This window comes from Cibotium barometz, chromosome 18, assembly GCF_041138505.1.
Source record: "Cibotium barometz isolate CiBa-2024 chromosome 18, ASM4113850v1, whole genome shotgun sequence".
Classification (NCBI taxonomy): Eukaryota; Viridiplantae; Streptophyta; class Polypodiopsida; order Cyatheales; family Cibotiaceae; genus Cibotium; species Cibotium barometz.
The window spans coordinates 10,125,260-10,142,727 of NC_141063.1; the positions used below are offsets into that span (position 1 = coordinate 10,125,260).

The 17,468-nt window shown below is 40.6% G+C and overlaps 1 long non-coding RNA gene and 1 other non-coding gene across 2 annotated transcripts; both read left to right on the forward strand.

Moving 5' to 3' along the window:
- Positions 1-4,124: 4,124 nt before the first annotated feature.
- On the forward strand, positions 4,125-4,286 carry LOC147628918 (U1 spliceosomal RNA). Its single transcript, XR_015268035.1, has one exon. It is a non-coding gene; the product is annotated as a U1 spliceosomal RNA (small nuclear RNA).
- LOC147628919 (uncharacterized) lies at positions 4,162-5,721 on the forward strand. The gene is made up of 2 exons (XR_015267854.1): positions 4,162-4,853; positions 4,937-5,721. It is a non-coding gene; the product is annotated as an uncharacterized LOC147628919 (long non-coding RNA).
- The last annotated feature ends 11,747 nt before the right edge of the window (positions 5,722-17,468 follow it).

The following is a 17,468-nucleotide window of genomic DNA, read 5'->3' on the forward strand; positions in this document are numbered from 1 at the left end:
CACCTACCATAGAATTCAACTGCATCCGCTAATCTGAAGGCTTCCATTTAGTGTGTGTCAACACCTCCTTCCATGAGATCATTAAATGAGAAAGGATAGGTGAAGCCACCACTCAAACCTGTTGGGAACCATTCACTACATCCCATCATGTACCATCAATCCTGGTATTACCATGCACAAGTGCAACCTCCTCTAGGAGGGCCTTAGCCATTACCACCCATGGCTGATGAAATACACACATATCTTGCAGTAAAGGCCATCTCCTAGTGACCATATGTAATTTGACATCTAATAGGGCCGACCTTCCACTCCTCTTTGTGTTCCTAAGAAATCCACATCTGTCTTGGCTTATTTCCTGCTCTTTTCCATAGTATAAATCTAATTGGCTTTTGTTTCTGATGCAAAGCTTTGCTCATACATGGCAAGAAAGGCAAGAAAAAAGATATCATGCTAACCATAATGGATTGTGTCACTTTGAGCCAAACATACATAGGCCAACCTTGAGATTTCCAATGCACAAACTTTTCATTTTTCCTTGCAGAAATTCATGCCAACAAAGCCTCTGAATCAACACTAACTCCAATCGGATAACCCAAGTGGCATGTGATGCATATCCTTTGTATGACGACTTACCCATTCCATCCAAAACCAAGCAAATTTATCTTGGTAGAGCTTATCAGAGCAGATTTTTACATATGCAAGACCAAAAGTATGATAAACAGCCATAGCCTTCTGAACATTATCTCTTTGAGCCTTAAGAAACATGAAAGAAGTACCACATTCTGGGCTCCACCAACACCTCCCCAGTAGTCTGCATGGCCAACGGTAACAATTCCCACATAGTTGATGAAAAGTCTATAACCTTAACCCAAATAAGGCATGCTTGGTGCAACATATCTCTATACTCTACCATAGGGCGCCAGGGTACAACATGCACCAACTAGAAATAACAGGACCCGCTTCCAAATTGCTGCCCCGCTAGCTTATTGCTAGTGACACCAGAGGTTATTGCCCGCCCCGTTGATTCAAAACCGGGAGAGCCACTAGGTGTTGCTTGCCTAGATCCGCCATGGGCCGCCACCAATTTTGAGCGGTGCTGCTAGTGCAAAGGGTCCACTCAGCCCAACGACGGTGCCACCCACCAATTTTGCCGCCAAACTTGGGTGGTGCGAGTAAAGGGTTTCTTGCCCGAGTTTCCCGCCTCTCTGCCCTCGTTGTGCAAAGAAGGGTTTCTTGAGCAGCACAAAGATTTAGCAGAGAGCCCTCTGTACCCATAACTTTGCCCATGGGTGGTCCTCTTTTTGTGGTGATGGCCTTAGCTTTGGAGCTGACTTTGGAAGAGGAGGCGAAGGGCTTCGTAGCTTCCATGAGGCCATGACATGATGAACATGATGCTGCATGTGTTCTCTTGTGTTGTGTAAGGGTTGATGGCCGCGATGATGAAGAAAAAATCGATGACTGTGGACGCGAGGCCGTTTTTATGTGTGAGTGTGATAAGCGGTGATGTGGCCTTGTGTCACTGCCCCAGGGAGGGTACGTGATGTGTGAAAGAAGATAAGCCTATAAAAGGCAGTGTACTCTTTGAGGCTCATATAACAGCAGTACAGGTGATTGCCTACACCATGTAGTAGAGTGTGGAAGTGTGATGTGTGTCTTTTCCCCCATGCATGTCCACAAGATACTTGTAGTAGAGAGAGCTTAGCTTATTCCAAGCCTACGACTCTTTTTGAGGGTGGTCCAGACGCTTAGTGCTGCCAACCGCACGCATCACATGATGAATATGCCGTATCTGATATAAGAGTCGATTCGTCATGATGATGAAGAAAATCTAATGACTACATGTAAGCTACAAGAGTTTTTGTCTGGAGACGATGGGTGATATTGAAGATGAAGATGTCTAGAAACAATGGGTGATATTGAAGATGTCTAAAGATAGTGGGTGATATTGCAGATAAAGATGATGACTTTGGCCTGCACACTAGAAGCTAGGCTTTTGGTGTGAGATATCTCTACCCTGACACAGGCCTTAAAGCTTTCATCTTAGGGTTTTTAGAAAGTGAAGACAATGTGACTAGATCCTTGCCTGCATCTAGAGAGCTGTTGTAGAAGCCATGCCCACCACGAGCCAACTCAATATGAACAGCTTTGAGTGTGAGGACATTTAGTGTGCTATCTGCAAAGGAGGTTTTCTTGGGCTGTTAGTTGCAGCAAGCACAAGTCTCCCCCGGTGAGGAAGACTATGGCTAGGCATTCCACTTGTTTTTATGTGTTTGTGTATCGCGGGTTCTCTACATGGGGAGTCTCCATGAAATCTGAGTTAAATAATCATGTGTGTTTTTTCCCTTTATGTGTTTGTACTGCCTTCACTTATAAAAGGCTCCATGTTATCTTTGATCCGTGTTAGGAGCTTGGGGGGGGGACGGGTGTGACGAAGAGCTAGACTTGCTGCTTCGGTCACTTTGTTGATTGGAGGATTGGCATGGCACAGGAGTTACGAATGGCTAGATCGCTCCCTTGCAACATGTGATGAAACTAGAAGGTAGCTACTTTTTTTGCATGTCGGGTCTTACCCCCATTGCTCTGAAGGGGGTTTGTTGGGTATTCGGAGTCTTATGCGTATGTGAAACAGCCCTTAGATAACTTAGTGTGTTTATGTGTGTGAATGAGATCTTATAGCCGTTTTATGAGTGAGTGTGATAAGCAGTGATGTCATATGTTTAGCCATGTGTCATTATCCCAGTGTATGTGATGTGTCATTGTCCCATTGTATGTGATGTGAGAGAACATGCCCTTTGGGTTTCCAGCTTCTACTTCAATGTAAGTAGGAGTAGAAGCTCGTCCTAATGTGCCTATTCTTTGACAATGGACATAACATGCTTTGGGTTTCCACCTGCTACTCCGATGTAAGTAGAAAAGCCTCCACCACTGGCAAGAGTGCCTAATGGAAGCTTTACAAGTCGCCTAACGAGCAAAGTTCAAGGAAAGCCCTCATAAATATTTATTGTTGCTATAACCTCACAAATGCTAGCTAACAATCACGTTAGTTGCTTTTGTGGTGCGCGGCTCACAATGAGTAGCTTTCTACTTGGAATCTAGGGAGAACTAATTGCAAGACCGTAGAGGTGAAGTTAGAATCCCACCAGAAGAAGCTAGACACACAAAAATAGCACATTGTAGATTGAAGAATAGGATGAGGTTGAGCTACTCTTGGTAGGCTACTAGTGTAGTGACATATAATAACAAAGTCTTGAGTTTAGTGGATAAAGGATGATTAGTTGCTTGCCCCTAATCTCCCCGCCGTGAACGGTATCAAAGCTAGGCTTTCAAATTGCTGCCCCGCTAGCTCATTGCTAGTGACCACCAGAGGTTATTGCCCGCCCCGCTGATTCAAAACTGGGGGAGCCACTAGGTGTTGCTTGCCTAGATCCGCCATGGGCTGCCACCAATTTTGAGCGGTGCTGCTAGTGGTGCAGAGAGTCCACTCAGCCCAACGACGATGCCACCCACCAATTTTGCCGCCAAACTTGGGTGGTGCGAGTAAAGGGTTTCTTGCCCGAGTTTGCTGCCTCTCTGCCCTCGCCGTGCAAAGAAGGGTTTCTTGAGCAGCACAAAGATTTAGCAGAGAGCCCTCTGCACACATAACTTTGCCCATGGGTGGTCCTCTTTTTGGGGCTTCGTAGCTTCCACGAGGCCGTGACATGATGAACATGATGCTGCATGCGTTCTCTCGTGTTGTGTAAGGGTTGATGGCCGCCGCGAGGATGAAGAAAAAATCGATGACTGTGGACGCGAGGCCGTTTTTATGTGTGACTGTGATGAGATAAGCGGTGATGTGGCCTTGTGTCACTGCCCCAGGGAGAGTACGTGATGTGTGAAAGAAGATAAGCCTATAAAAGGCAGTGTACTCTTTGAGGCTCATATAACAGCAGTACAGGTGATTACCTACACCATGTAGTAGAGTATGGAAGTGTAGATACTTGTAGTAGAGAGAGCTTAGCTTATTCCAAGCCTACGACTCTTTTTGAGGGTGGTCCAGACGCGTGTCGTGGGAAAGGTCCCATAATAGGTTGGCGTGGCTGGTTGAGAGGCGCCTACTAAAGAGCGCCCACGCGCGGCTGGACGGTATACTTACCTGGGCGGGGTCAATCGGTGATTAGGAAGGCCGATGGCCTAGGGTCGGCCTCTCCATTGCACTGCCGGACGGGCTGCACCCTAGCATCTCCCCAACGGGGAGAGTGCACGTCATAATTTGTGGTAGCGGGGGCTCGCGTTCGCGCGGCCCCCACCCAAAACCAAACTCCAAACCACGAAACCTCGCGGCGCCCGCAGGCCATGGCGGGGCTCTGATGATTTCATTTGGGCTACCGGCTGTGTTTGCATACCCTACACGACGGAGAAGGAGACAGACCAGCTGTTTGCATACCCTACACGACGGAGAAGGAGACAGACCACCCTTTCCATGCTGCTGCTGTCGTTGAGGCAAAAGGCGACATGAGCCCCAGCCCCAGCACTGTTGGATTACGCATCCGTCATGGGATCTGGAGGAGCCAGTGTGCATGAATGAATAGCCCTCTGCCTTTCTAGTCTAGAGTTCTGTGATCTTACACTTCCTACCTGCTCATATCTGCCTACTGCCAGTTACGGACAGCCACCTCGGCTAGCAGCACTGGACTGCGCAGGGGACTCCATGGACCTTTGTTCTGAACCATTGCTGCTCTTGATTTTGCCCCGGATGGTGTTCTCTCTTCCTGACATTCCTCTCTTGCTCTCCTTACAGGGTAAAGGAGGAGGCTTTGGATCATCGGTTTCCACCACAACCACACATGGCAGATTCATCCCTGGTCCCCCCCCAGGTTCTCCTTCTTGCTTAGTTAGTTAGCCCCACACTTCATTGGCTGTGAGATCTCTCCACTCATTTGAAGCTTCTCAATATCAGGAGGTGGATGGCACACACTGTCATATGGGGGAAGCAGCAGTCAGAGCAAGGGCCAAGCCTGCAGCTGAAGGCGAAATTGAAATTGCGAGGGAATCAAAGGACATGAGCATGGGGCATCTCTCTGTTTGTTGATCATTTTTTTACCCATACACTCGTTGAAATTGTGTGTTGTAAACTTGAGCTTGGCTTGACACCATATTGGAGGAGATACTTGTGTGTGTGTGTGTGTGTGTTTGCGTAAGTCTTCCATTGCCATTCTCTCTTTAGACTCTGTTGGTCTACAATTGCTTAAACCCTAGCAAGTTCCCGCCATTCCATGTGTGTGTGTGTGTGTGTGTGTGTGTTGATTGTTTGGCTAGGGAAGCAGCCCGTAGAGTCAACAGAGCACATCCGGGTTTGAAGAAAGTTCGATTTTGTGTTAGTTTGTCCCATGTATGTTGCCTGCATGACTAGGGTGGTAGGGATCCCAACCTCCTCTCACATGCAACATGAGGAGTGGCCCCCCAAGTTCAATGGAAAGAGGGATGTTGAGGCAGATACAAATTGGGTCAAGGAGATGCCTGTCAATCTTTCAACTGCGGGCAGTTCAGATGTAATAATCACGAGATATTCAGCCTTACATAGCAATCGAGCAGCCAGAGCAAGGGCCAAGCATGCATTTGAAGGAAAAATCTATAGGAGATTGTGGACATCACATTTGTCATCAACTTGGCTGCATTTGTCGTTTGTTGAGCATTTTGTATATCTGAGGGAGTCGTCGTACATTGTTTTGTTTGTTTATTGAACTTGATTTCTTGGGGATGCACATTTGATTGGAGTAGATACTTATGTGTCTGTTTGTGTTTGCATAAGCCTTCCCTTGTGATTCTCTATCTGTTAACACTCTCACAACAGTACTAGATCTACAGTTGCTATTATAGTGTAGGATTCGCTAGAATATGTTTTTCTTTCTCAGCATTCTCTCGATGTGGTGATTGTTTGGATAAGGAAGTGGCATTTGGACTTATCCAAATTCGGGGAAGTTAGATTTGTGTTAGTTTGACCCAAGGTTGCAAAATTTTTGTTTCCAACATTCCATGTGGTTGACACGATTGTGGATGGTCAGAATCTTTGCTGATTCATCCATTTGAGTAGATTCATTTGAGCAGATTCTGCAGCTTCTGGATCTTGAGAGGAATTGGTCAAGGATGTTCTCAATGAGAGGTTTTAATTAGAGCTTTTAGAGGAGGATTCTCATCAATGGCAGGTGCTTTCTCACATGCATTTGAAGGAAAAATCTATAGGAGATTGTGGACATCACATTTGTCATCAACTTGGCTGCATTTGTCAGTTTAAGGGAAAGCTGCTTTGGAGGAAAGCTGCTTTGGAGGATGAAAGATATCCATGTTGTGTGGTGGTGCAGCTATTTGTCCCATTGAGGAGGACACAAAATTGACTCAGGAAGAGGTAAATACATTGGTCAATGCTAGATTTAGGTTATGCACAAGAAATAGCATAGCTCTTGAAATGTTACGCATCTTGGGATGGAAACATCAAACATCATAGATGAAGGCACGTGGGAAGGTATTGCGAGTGTTGCATCAAAGACTCCTTCCTGCAAATGAATTCAACAAGATGGGCATGGAATCAATTGGGAGAAGTGGAGTTTACATGAAATGGTGAACATGCATTTCAAGAAAAGTAGAAAAGAGAATAGATTTCGGATTAATAATGTACTGAGTAGTACTGATTGAAAAAGGTTGTTAATTAGTATGAGTATGAGATATATAAGATAGAAGAAAACGGACTAGATAGGAAGTCTTATGAAGTACATATACAGTCTCAACCTTGGTGTACATGCCCAGATTTTCAGAAATGTGTACAAGAGAAAAAGTCTTATGTGGCATGCAACCATATTTATATACATTTATGCGAGTTTTGGGGCTTCATGAAAATTAAAACATGTTTATACACCAGCCAAAGATACCCAATCATAATGTGAGGGAGGCTCTCTCCTGTCCATGGACCTATCCATGATATGGCTCTTGGATCATGACTCTATCGCGTCCAAGGGCCTATCCATGATTTTGTGCTTGGTGGAAAAGAGAAAATCTACTCATGACACTTACGCTTATGGTTGGATAATTTTAGCACTTATGTTTGCATAGTATTTTGGATAATGTAGAGTTGCTATTGCGACACTTATAGTTGAATATTGTTTTGGGATAACATAAGCCTTGTTATTAGGTTTTTGATTTTGTAGATCTAGATATCCAATTGCCATTGCCATGTTTTTTCAATATGCAAAAATATTTTCGCTTCAAAGGTGCCATGGTGTCAAATAATGTTTCTTGAATTGAGATATTCTACTTAAATATTTGGAAGATAAACATGAGGCCTTCCTCAAAAGCTCGCTAGATCCTCTCAAAAGCTCGCGTTGAAAAGCTCTCGAAAATTCCCCGTTTCTAAGCACCCCTATCATGTTAAAGATCATGACTCGGAGTGTTGCTAAGCACCCCTATCATCTTAAAAAACCCAAAAAACATTAAGAAAAACCTTGAAAATATCTAAAATCCTCAAAGAGAACCCTTGACTCAACATATAAACTAAATTAGAAATAAACGGAGAATCCCCCTCAATGACTAAAAGGTGGATGAAGAGCTTCTTGATGTCAATGTAGATCCTGATCTAGATGTAGCTCTCGGTCTTCTTCATCCTTGATTTCATTGTGTAATGAAATCCATGTAGGCAAAGACAGACCATTTTATCAATGTGTTCATGAAGTCTAACATGATGATGATGCATATCCCTTTCAGATGATAATGCATTAAATCTGCTTAAGCGAGTCTTAGCCTTATCAATGGCCAGTGTCTTGTCCTTGTACAATTGATTTATGAGCATGTTAGATGAGTTACATGAAGCATTCAAGCTCAAAAATCCCATTGTTCTGAACAATGCTTATAGAGATTTATACCCAGTCTTGGATCAACAAATTGATCACTCAAATCAAGGAAAAATTTTGATTTAATGCTTTACATAGGTTTAACAACACTTGAATGTGATATATGACCCATTAATCCTAAAAACCTCTAATGATTAGTACTAATCAAGGTATTAGTGAAAGCAATTCTTTGATAACTGTGTAGAGGATACCCTGATCTATAGAACATTGCCGGAGGGGAAAATGAAGGGGCCTTTTCAAGATGAAGCTTTGGCAAGATGTAGCAAATCCCCAATGGTAGCGTTGAACCCTCAATAGTAGAGCACCGTTGGGGGAAAATCAAGGGACTTTTTCGAGATGAAGCTTTGGCAAGTTGTAGCAAGTTCCCAATGGTAGGTTTGAACCCTCAATGGTCCATAAATAATAGGATTAATGTTGATTAATCACTGACTAATAGAGGTAATTAACATTTTGCACTATAGAAAACAGGATGACCTGGTGTGTAAAATTGAAGTCCTTTCACAAATCTTCTTCAAAAAAGCTTCAAGAGACAACTAGAGCACTGAGTTAACATGAGTTTAGAATCACTAAACATATGATTAGCCAAAATATGGAGGATGAAATCTCTCCATGATTGAGGAGTGTGAAGAAAAGACTGAAGAGGAAGCTTGAGCACACAATGAAGAAAAATTTGGAAAAATACAAGATGATTGTATTATGATTGAGATCAATGAACCACCACGTACAATACCCTTTTATAGGCACCAAGCCCTATCTTGTAACTCTAACGAAGAGGTAGTTCACACTTGAAGTGTTCTCACCAAGTTGGCTATAAACCTAATGAACCATATGCTCATGTCCCCAATGTCACATGATATTTTGGTGCATTTCTAACATTCTCTAAGGTTTTTCTCAATTCTAGACTTAGATTTTTTTTAAATCTTTTTTCCCAAAAAGAATCTACAAAAGGCTTTTAACTCAAACTTGATAGGTGGGCTTCTTGGAGTGCCATGCACATTATCAATCCAACTTTTTCATGAATATCTGCTAATGTTAGCAAGAAATGCTAAAAGTAAATAGTAACCCAACTATGTCAGATTAGGACCAAATGTGGTGTGTATGTGCTTTAAGGTGTCATGAACACGTGTATGCTTATAATTTGATATGGGTCCAAGGCGGAGGAATTAGAAGCAGGCATGGAAACCTGGCTAGTTTTTGAATCTGGTCCACAACCAAATTGGGTTACATTGATCCAGAATGTAAGTTGTTTATAGAGGGTCCTATGTGGCATGGACCACCTCTATGCAAAACCTTGGTTGGTTCTGATCAATAGTCTATAAGTTATAGCCAAACCAAGAATAATCTTCTCTTAATGGCTTCAGAGTTGTAGACTTAGATTTGCTTTTGCTTTTAAGGTTAAAGGAGATCGAAAAAGGCCTCTAACCGTCGGTCCCCGCCGTAACTTGCCCAAATGCACCAAATTTGACAAGTTGGATGTTGAGAATGTGTTACATGATCTTTAAATACTTGATGAAGAGTAATACAAAACTCAAATAATACAAAGAATATGACCATTCAATTGAATACAAATTGACTAAAGTATGCATGAAATAAATGTGCAACAAGAAATAGAGTAGAAGGTACCACACAAGAGACCAATGCTGGGTGCAATTTCCCCCTCAATCAAGCATGTAGCTCCCACTTCCACAACTTGAGTATTTAGAGAATTCTATTTCATAAAAATAGCCCAAGGAGCTAATAATAGTGGTGCGTACAATTTTGGGCTTGCTTTTCCCATATTTTGGACTTTTCTTTACATTTTAATAACCATAATAAGGTTCCTAAGGTTTGTACATATCAAAACCTTTGCCCAAATATAAATACCCATGGGCCTTTACACATGAAATAACCTTGTGCACACTTGCACGTAAAATAACCTAGCTACATGAAAAGCTATAAATAATTTATGAAATTCTAATACATGATTTAACAAAATGATCTCCATCTACACGCCACCATTGAATCCACCATCCATATGACACCTTAATCGGTACCCTCGTATAGTGTGACACCTCAATCGGTATCCTCGCACATCGTATGCCATGCGACACCTAAATCGGTACCCTTGCATATCTCAGTACATAGCTATACTCATAGACACAATCCATGTTAGTTAAACAATTAATTGAGCACGTCAATTAATTGCAACGTCATCATGAGATATAAGCAACCATAAAAATCAAATTACACGTACCAACAGGCATAACACACACGAGTGTCCTCGATATAAAATAAGAAATATAACTCCCAGTAAACAAAATTAATTCTCATATCAGAATGTCAATCTCTGTGTGGATCCTTAAGTCCCACTTTTTTGAGGATAAAATAGGCAACCCATAAAGATCAGATTACACGTACCAACAGGCACAGCACACACAAGCATCCCCGATATAAAATAAGAAATATAATTCCTAATAAACAAGAGTAATTCTCATATCAAAATGTCAATGTCCATGTGGATCCTTAAGTCCCACTTTTTTAAGAATTAAAGCTAAATTTAATAGGGAAGGCTAAAAGTAGGCAGTGAACAACCGATGTCGGATTGGGACCAAATTTGGCATGTAGGTAGTCCAAACGTCCATGAACACTAGTGTATACTCTAATATGAGGCTACAATTGTTAGGGAAGGCTTAAAGAAAGAAGCCATATATGGTAATAATGTGTGTGAACACACTAGGACCAACCGAGGTACTTTTTTCCTCTTTAGGAGGTTTTTATTCCCTGTGCTAGTATACACCCATCTTGGGGTATACTTATCATGTTTGTATAGCACACATTCATTATCAATCTATCATCTCATTGCGTGCTCCCTTGAGCTTCTCCATTATATGTGTGTGTGTGTGTGCGCGTGCGTGTACGCATTCCTGCAACCTTGTTTCCAACATTTGGTATTAGAGCATACGTTTATCCCCCTCGTTTGCTGCCAGTATATTGCCTACCCTTTACGCTGAGTCGCCTGTTTTCTTAAATTGGTTCAAGGAGCTCTTCTCTGCGAGAGAAAGAGGACCGTGAAGTGTGGAGTACTTTGTACTGAAGTTTTGCGGGCGGTTTGATTGTGATTTCAGGCACGTTTTGGGGGCCGTTCATGTGGTTTTCAGTTTCTTGCAGACATCTTCAGGGACCAGATTTGTGAGTGCACATGTGCGTTGTTGCATGTGTACTGTCGTCTACTGTCGGCTAGTTTTTCAAGCCGCACTAGTCCGTAGCTTCTATTGGGCGATTAACAACTGCATTCTCCAAGCTTGGGTGTTTATAATGTACATCTTCACCAAGGTGTCCCAAGCCTCCTTGGGCATGTATGTATCCTTTATATGCACAATTTTAGAATATGTCATGCTGACAGACAACAACAAGTACAACACATTTCTAGCTCTTTTATGCCATGCTTTATATGCCTACACTTGTTGAGGGGTGGAATTTTCTTCACCAATCTCTGGCTCCTTTTCATCACTTGTGATGAACTCCAATATCCTTTTTCCATGAAAGGCAAGATGCACAAAACATCTATGTAATGCGCATGCGTGAATTTCATAAGATAATCATGCAATGAGTATCTCAAGATAAACATTCTTAGAACTTAAAAGTCAAGGGAATAATAAAGGCCACTCAAAAGCATGAAATTTAGAAAATCAGTTTGGCATAAAAAAACCAGTGGACATATTCACACCGTGAAAAACTCAAGTTTGGCCTCAACAACAACAGCTATCATTCTTAGATCTTCACAATGATTAGGTGAACCATAAAATCACCTAAAAAATAGGCAATGCAAAAGCTCATTTACGTGAAAAACTAGTGGAAACTCATGACCCTTAGTATTTCAAGTTTTTCAAGCCAAAAAATGTTGTTCCAAAACCAATGAAAACCATACCGAACCTTTTTAACAAACCACTTGAACCATGAGATAACCTCAAAGGAAGAAAACTCAAAAGTTCAATTATTAATGTAAAAAACCAATCAAAGTTCATGGCTTCAAAAAATCAGCTTAGCAACATGAACTTTAAAAGTTTTTTTGACGTGAAAAAGCAGTTAGATGTTCACGAAGCATGAATATCTGAAGTTTTTCATGCCTAAAGAAACACTTCAATTCCATGAACTAAGGTGATCACAAGCTTCCACAGGGCTTAAGAAATCCCACATCTAGTCAGAATCATAAATTAACAAGATTGTTTTTACTGCCAGAATATCTCAAGATATTCACGACATGAATATCTCAAGAAATTCACGTCATGAAAAACTAGTTTGGTTTTTCACATCAACAAAAATGTTTAGGATGAATGACACTTTTCACATTGAGCTCAGATTCTTTAACATAAGTGAACAATGTTAGCATATTTGTTCCTTAAGATGGTGACGTTTTTCAGACATGAATATCTTGAAAACAAATCTGATTTTTTCACACCAGAGGGAACCCTTTCAGATCATTCTACATGCCTGTAGATCACTTGAATGCATGTGCATGCACGTGCGTGCGCACACGCACACACACACACACAAGAAAAAGAAAAAAAAGAGATTAACTGTTTACTAGCCATGCTTCATTCATATCGCCAAGTCATACACCAAAGAGAATAAGTTACATAGGTGTAATACTTGGATGGAAGATCAAGTATTTCATTAAAATCTAATCACATCAATAATGGGTAGGCTTATTGTCTTACCATTATTTCTTGAATTGGCTAACTATTTCAGTAGCGCTGTGAGTAACCATAAATACTCACCTAGTGGAAAAATACAAGTTTATATGCACCATAGCCTTGTCATTAGGATCCTTCTAGGTACATCTTTGGATGGGGGAACATGGTGGGAGAAAGCTTGGTCAATGGTACAACCCATCACTTGGATTCCCTTTACAAGTGCAAACAAAATATGTTATCCTTAGTGACACCTATTCAAACCTCGCCAACAAACAACAAACCAAATCATCAATAATCTCTTCACTATATAATTCCATAAAGAAGGTGGAGAACGTTTTAAGTAACCTGACAAGTTAAAAGCATTATTTCATGTCTCTCAAAATGATTTTGTCGTCATAGAGCAGCTACATCAAGAGTCTGCTTGACTCACTTTAATGCACTTCATTATATATCTGCTTGTAAGAGAAATAATATATCTGCTTGTAAGAGAAATAATATATCTATACATAAAAATATAAAAAGCACATGATGGGATGAAGAGTACAAGGACAAGTCCCCTCCAAGATCACTTTAAGATCATTTGACAAAGTCCTGTAAAATAAAGAAAGTAACAACTAACGAAGCTACATTTGCATCTCTTTAATGCATCAAATGAGAAACTGATATTTGTTCTCTTATTCTAATGATTGTGTCAACATTCCTCCAAAACCCCCACCTCTTCCCCTCCCTTGCTAATAAGCCATAGACTCACTGCTAACTCAAAATAATCAATGTAATCCTGCCTCTGATAGCGAAAAAAAAGAAGAAGAATTTAAAAAGGGGAATTCACTCACAAAATGTATATCCCGTTTACTAACTTCATCATGTACTAACTATCCTCCCTTGCGGAGGCGAAATAACATTCATGCAACATCATAAACATTAACAAAACAACATTTCAATTCTCCCCACAACAAAGTCTAGAAACTCAATCACAAGGATGCACTCTCGCGACATCATGAAGGGGGGACACAAGCATGTATGATCAATTTATGAAGCAATGGTTTCCAAATCTATAACTTGGATGGGCACCCAAAAATGGTGGAATATTTATGACGATTCCTACTCTAAGTGTGGGTGGCATACTATGAATGTACTTCATGCATGTAATATGAGATTGAGCATTGTACAAGCAATAGACCACTAATGAACCTTGGGTGCCCGATCGATCACAGTTTAAATGTGTGTGAATACTTATTGCCTTGTATATAAATCACTTTCTCTTATAATACAACATACTCTCGATTGTGCAATAGAGTCTTTCTCTTGTGTTAATCCTTTCTCTAATACATGATAGTGAGATTGTATGAGTGTTTTGAGGTGAGAAAGGAGGGATGAGGACCCATAGTCTAACATGACAACACGACAATGTGATAATGATCATTGTGGGAAATTCCTCTCCAAGGAGGTGTGGAGCTTGGAGACCTTGAGGGCTATGAGCTCGGCCATTGGAAAGATCCCCATGGTGATTATAGCTTACATAGGTAGTCTCTTGTGGATCTTGGAGACCATGAGGGTTATGAGCTCGACCATTGGGGAGATCCCCATGGTGATTATATCTTACTAAGGTAGTCTCTTGTGAATGTGTTTCTAGAAGAGGCCGAAAGTAGGCAATAACAGTACTGTGAGTTGAAAATCATCCTCTCCCCCATATCCTTCTCATATTTGCCTAAGCTTTAGTTTATATCCATGAGTATATAACATGCATGAAATAGCATGATAATTCCCTCTTGCCGCCGGTAGGTAATAAAACATTCTAAAAATAATGAATCGAACACCAGTAATTAAGTTGTGGGGAATCACCATCATAAACATTAATAAAACAACATCTCGATTCTCCCCACAACAAAGTCTTCTACTCAATCACAAGGATCCAGTCACAACATCACGAAGGGGAGAATGCTAGTCCATTTTGCGGTTGATAATAATTGTCACTATAATTCTACATTGAACATACAGACACCATAAGCATGTATGATCAATTTATGAAGCAACTGTTTCCAAATCTATAAATGGGATGGGCACTCAAAAATGGTGGAATATTTATGATGATTCCCGCTCTAAGTGTGGGTTGCAACAAGCTAGAATGGATAACCTATGAATCTACTTCATGCATGTAATATGAGCTTAAGCATTGTACAAGCAATCGACCACTTATGAATCTTGGTTGCCCGATCGACCATAGTTTAAATGTGTGAGAATAATTATTGCCTTGTATATAAGTCAAATTTCTCTTACAATATAACATACTCTCCATTGTGCAATAGAGACTTTCTCTTGTACTAATCCTTTCTCTAATCTTCTTCTCTAATGCATGATAGTGACATTCAATGAGTGTTTTGAGGTAAGAAAGCAGGGATGAGTACCCATAGTCTAACATGACAACACGATAATGTGATAATGCTCATGGTGGGAGATGCTGACATAAATTCCTCTCCAAGGAGGTGTGGAGCTTGGAGACCTTGAGGGCTATGAGCTCGGCCATTGGAAAGATCCCCATGTTACATAGGTAGTCTCTTGTGGATCTTGGAGACATTGAGGGTTATGAGCTCGACCATTGGAAAGATACCCATGGTGATTATAGCTTACTAAGGTAGTCTCTTGTGAATGTGTTTCTAAAAGAGGCCGAAAGCAGGCAATAACAGTACTGTGAGTTGGAAATCATCCTCTCCCCTGTATCCTTCTCAGATTTGCCCAAGCTTTAGTATATATCCATGAGTATATAGCATGCATGAAATAGCATAATAATTCCCTCTTGCTGGTAGGTAATAAAACATTCTAAATAATGAATCGAGCACCAGTAATTAAGTTATGGGGAATCGCCTAGCTTTAGGTTATGAGTAATTGTAAGACTAAGAAGAGTTATTTAAGTATTACTTAAATGTGGTTATGAATATTTCATTTATGAGCATTCGCATACATAAAGAGTTAGGTTGATTTACCTTGTAGGATAGGTTTGTAAATCAAGCTTAAATATAAGGATAACATAGACCTTATTTATGCATAAGGAAGTCGGGAGGGCTTTGGCTTCTGTTATGCCTATGTTAAGACGTCTTGAGTTAGTAATAGGTTGGATTTGTAAATCAAGCTTGTGTTAAAAGAGCTCTTGAGGTAGTAATAGGTTGGGTTTGTAAATCAAGCTTGAATATAAGGATAACATAGACCTTATTTATGCATAAGGAAGTTGGCATGGATTTACCTTGTGTAAAGAGGTCTTAAGTTAGTAAGTAAGCACATTTTATAAAATATTTGTAGGTTTATGGTTCAGGTCATATTATTTTAAAGGAAAGATTGAATGAAAAATCCAAGATTTTATATTTTTCAAAAGCATTTATTATTTTAAAGGAAAGATTGAATAAATGTTTTTGAAAAATCTAAGGTTGTAGATTTGTAAAATCTTAGGTTTAAGGATAAGTCAAATTATGAGTTGATTCTAAATTTTATAGAAGGATTGTCGAGTGAATAATGTAGGACTTAGTTATAAAGCCAAATAGTTCCGTGGGGGGAATGTGAATTATGATTAGGGATTGAAATTAAGTTTAGGGAAGTTCTTATATTCTATGTTTTAAAGTCCACCAGTAGAACACTGCGTATCATAACATCCAACCCAATTGGAGTCACTGAAAGCATATAGATGAATAGCACCCCTCTTAACATTGTGGAAAACTAAGGTGATCACAAGCTTCCATAAGGTGATACAATGCATTTTAACATCTAATCATCTAACCTATTTCAATGTTGCTTAGCAATAAGGGTATAAGTAAGACAACCAAAAATATGCAAATGAGACATAGAGGGCTTCGTACCATTCCAAGCTTCATACGTGATATTTGTCTGCAAGGCCTTCATGGGGCATGTGTTTGGCACATAACTTGCACACAAAATTACCTCCAACCAAAGAACATGAGGCAGATCTTGGCCTTTAACCATGCAACGTGCCATCTCTATGAGAGATATATTCTTTCTCTCAACCACATCATTTTGCTAGGGCATGTAAAACACCGTGCATTTATGTTTTATACCTCTTTCACCTATATATGCATGAAACTCTTTTGACATATAATCCCCCTGTTTTCTTGGTTGGTTGACCAACCTTCACGAGCTGTGTTTATCTCCTCCTGTGGAAGCTCACACAACCATCTTCCATGCGCTCTCAATACTGGCACTGACACGCAGCTCATACAGTCACCTTATGTGCTGCATTTTCTCACCCATATGTCTATCGCCTATGAGCCACGTATGGTGCATTTTTTTCATATGATGTATCTTCATACGTGATATTTGTCTGCAAGGCCTTCATGGGGCATGTGTTTGGCACATAACTTGCACACAAAATTACCTCCAACCAAAGAACATGAGGCAGATCTTGGCCTTTAACCATGCAACGTGCCATCTCTATGAGAGATATATTCTTTCTCTCAACCACATCATTTTGCTAGGGCATGTAAAACACCGTGCATTTATGTTTTATACCTCTTTCACCTATATATGCATGAAACTCTTTTGACATATAATCCCCCTGTTTTCTTGGTTGGTTGACCAACCTTCACGAGCTGTGTTTATCTCCTCCTGTGGAAGCTCACACAACCATCTTCCATGCGCTCTCAATACTGGCACTGACACGCAGCTCATACAGTCACCTTATGTGCTGCATTTTCTCACCCATATGTCTATCGCCTATGAGCCACGTATGGTGCATTTTTTTCATATGATGTATCTTCATACGTGATATTTGTCTGCAAGGCCTTCATGGGGCATGTGTTTGGCACATAACTTGCACACAAAATTACCTCCAACCAAAGAACATGAGGCAGATCTTGGCCTTTAACCATGCAACGTGCCATCTCTATGAGAGATATATTCTTTCTCTCAACCACAT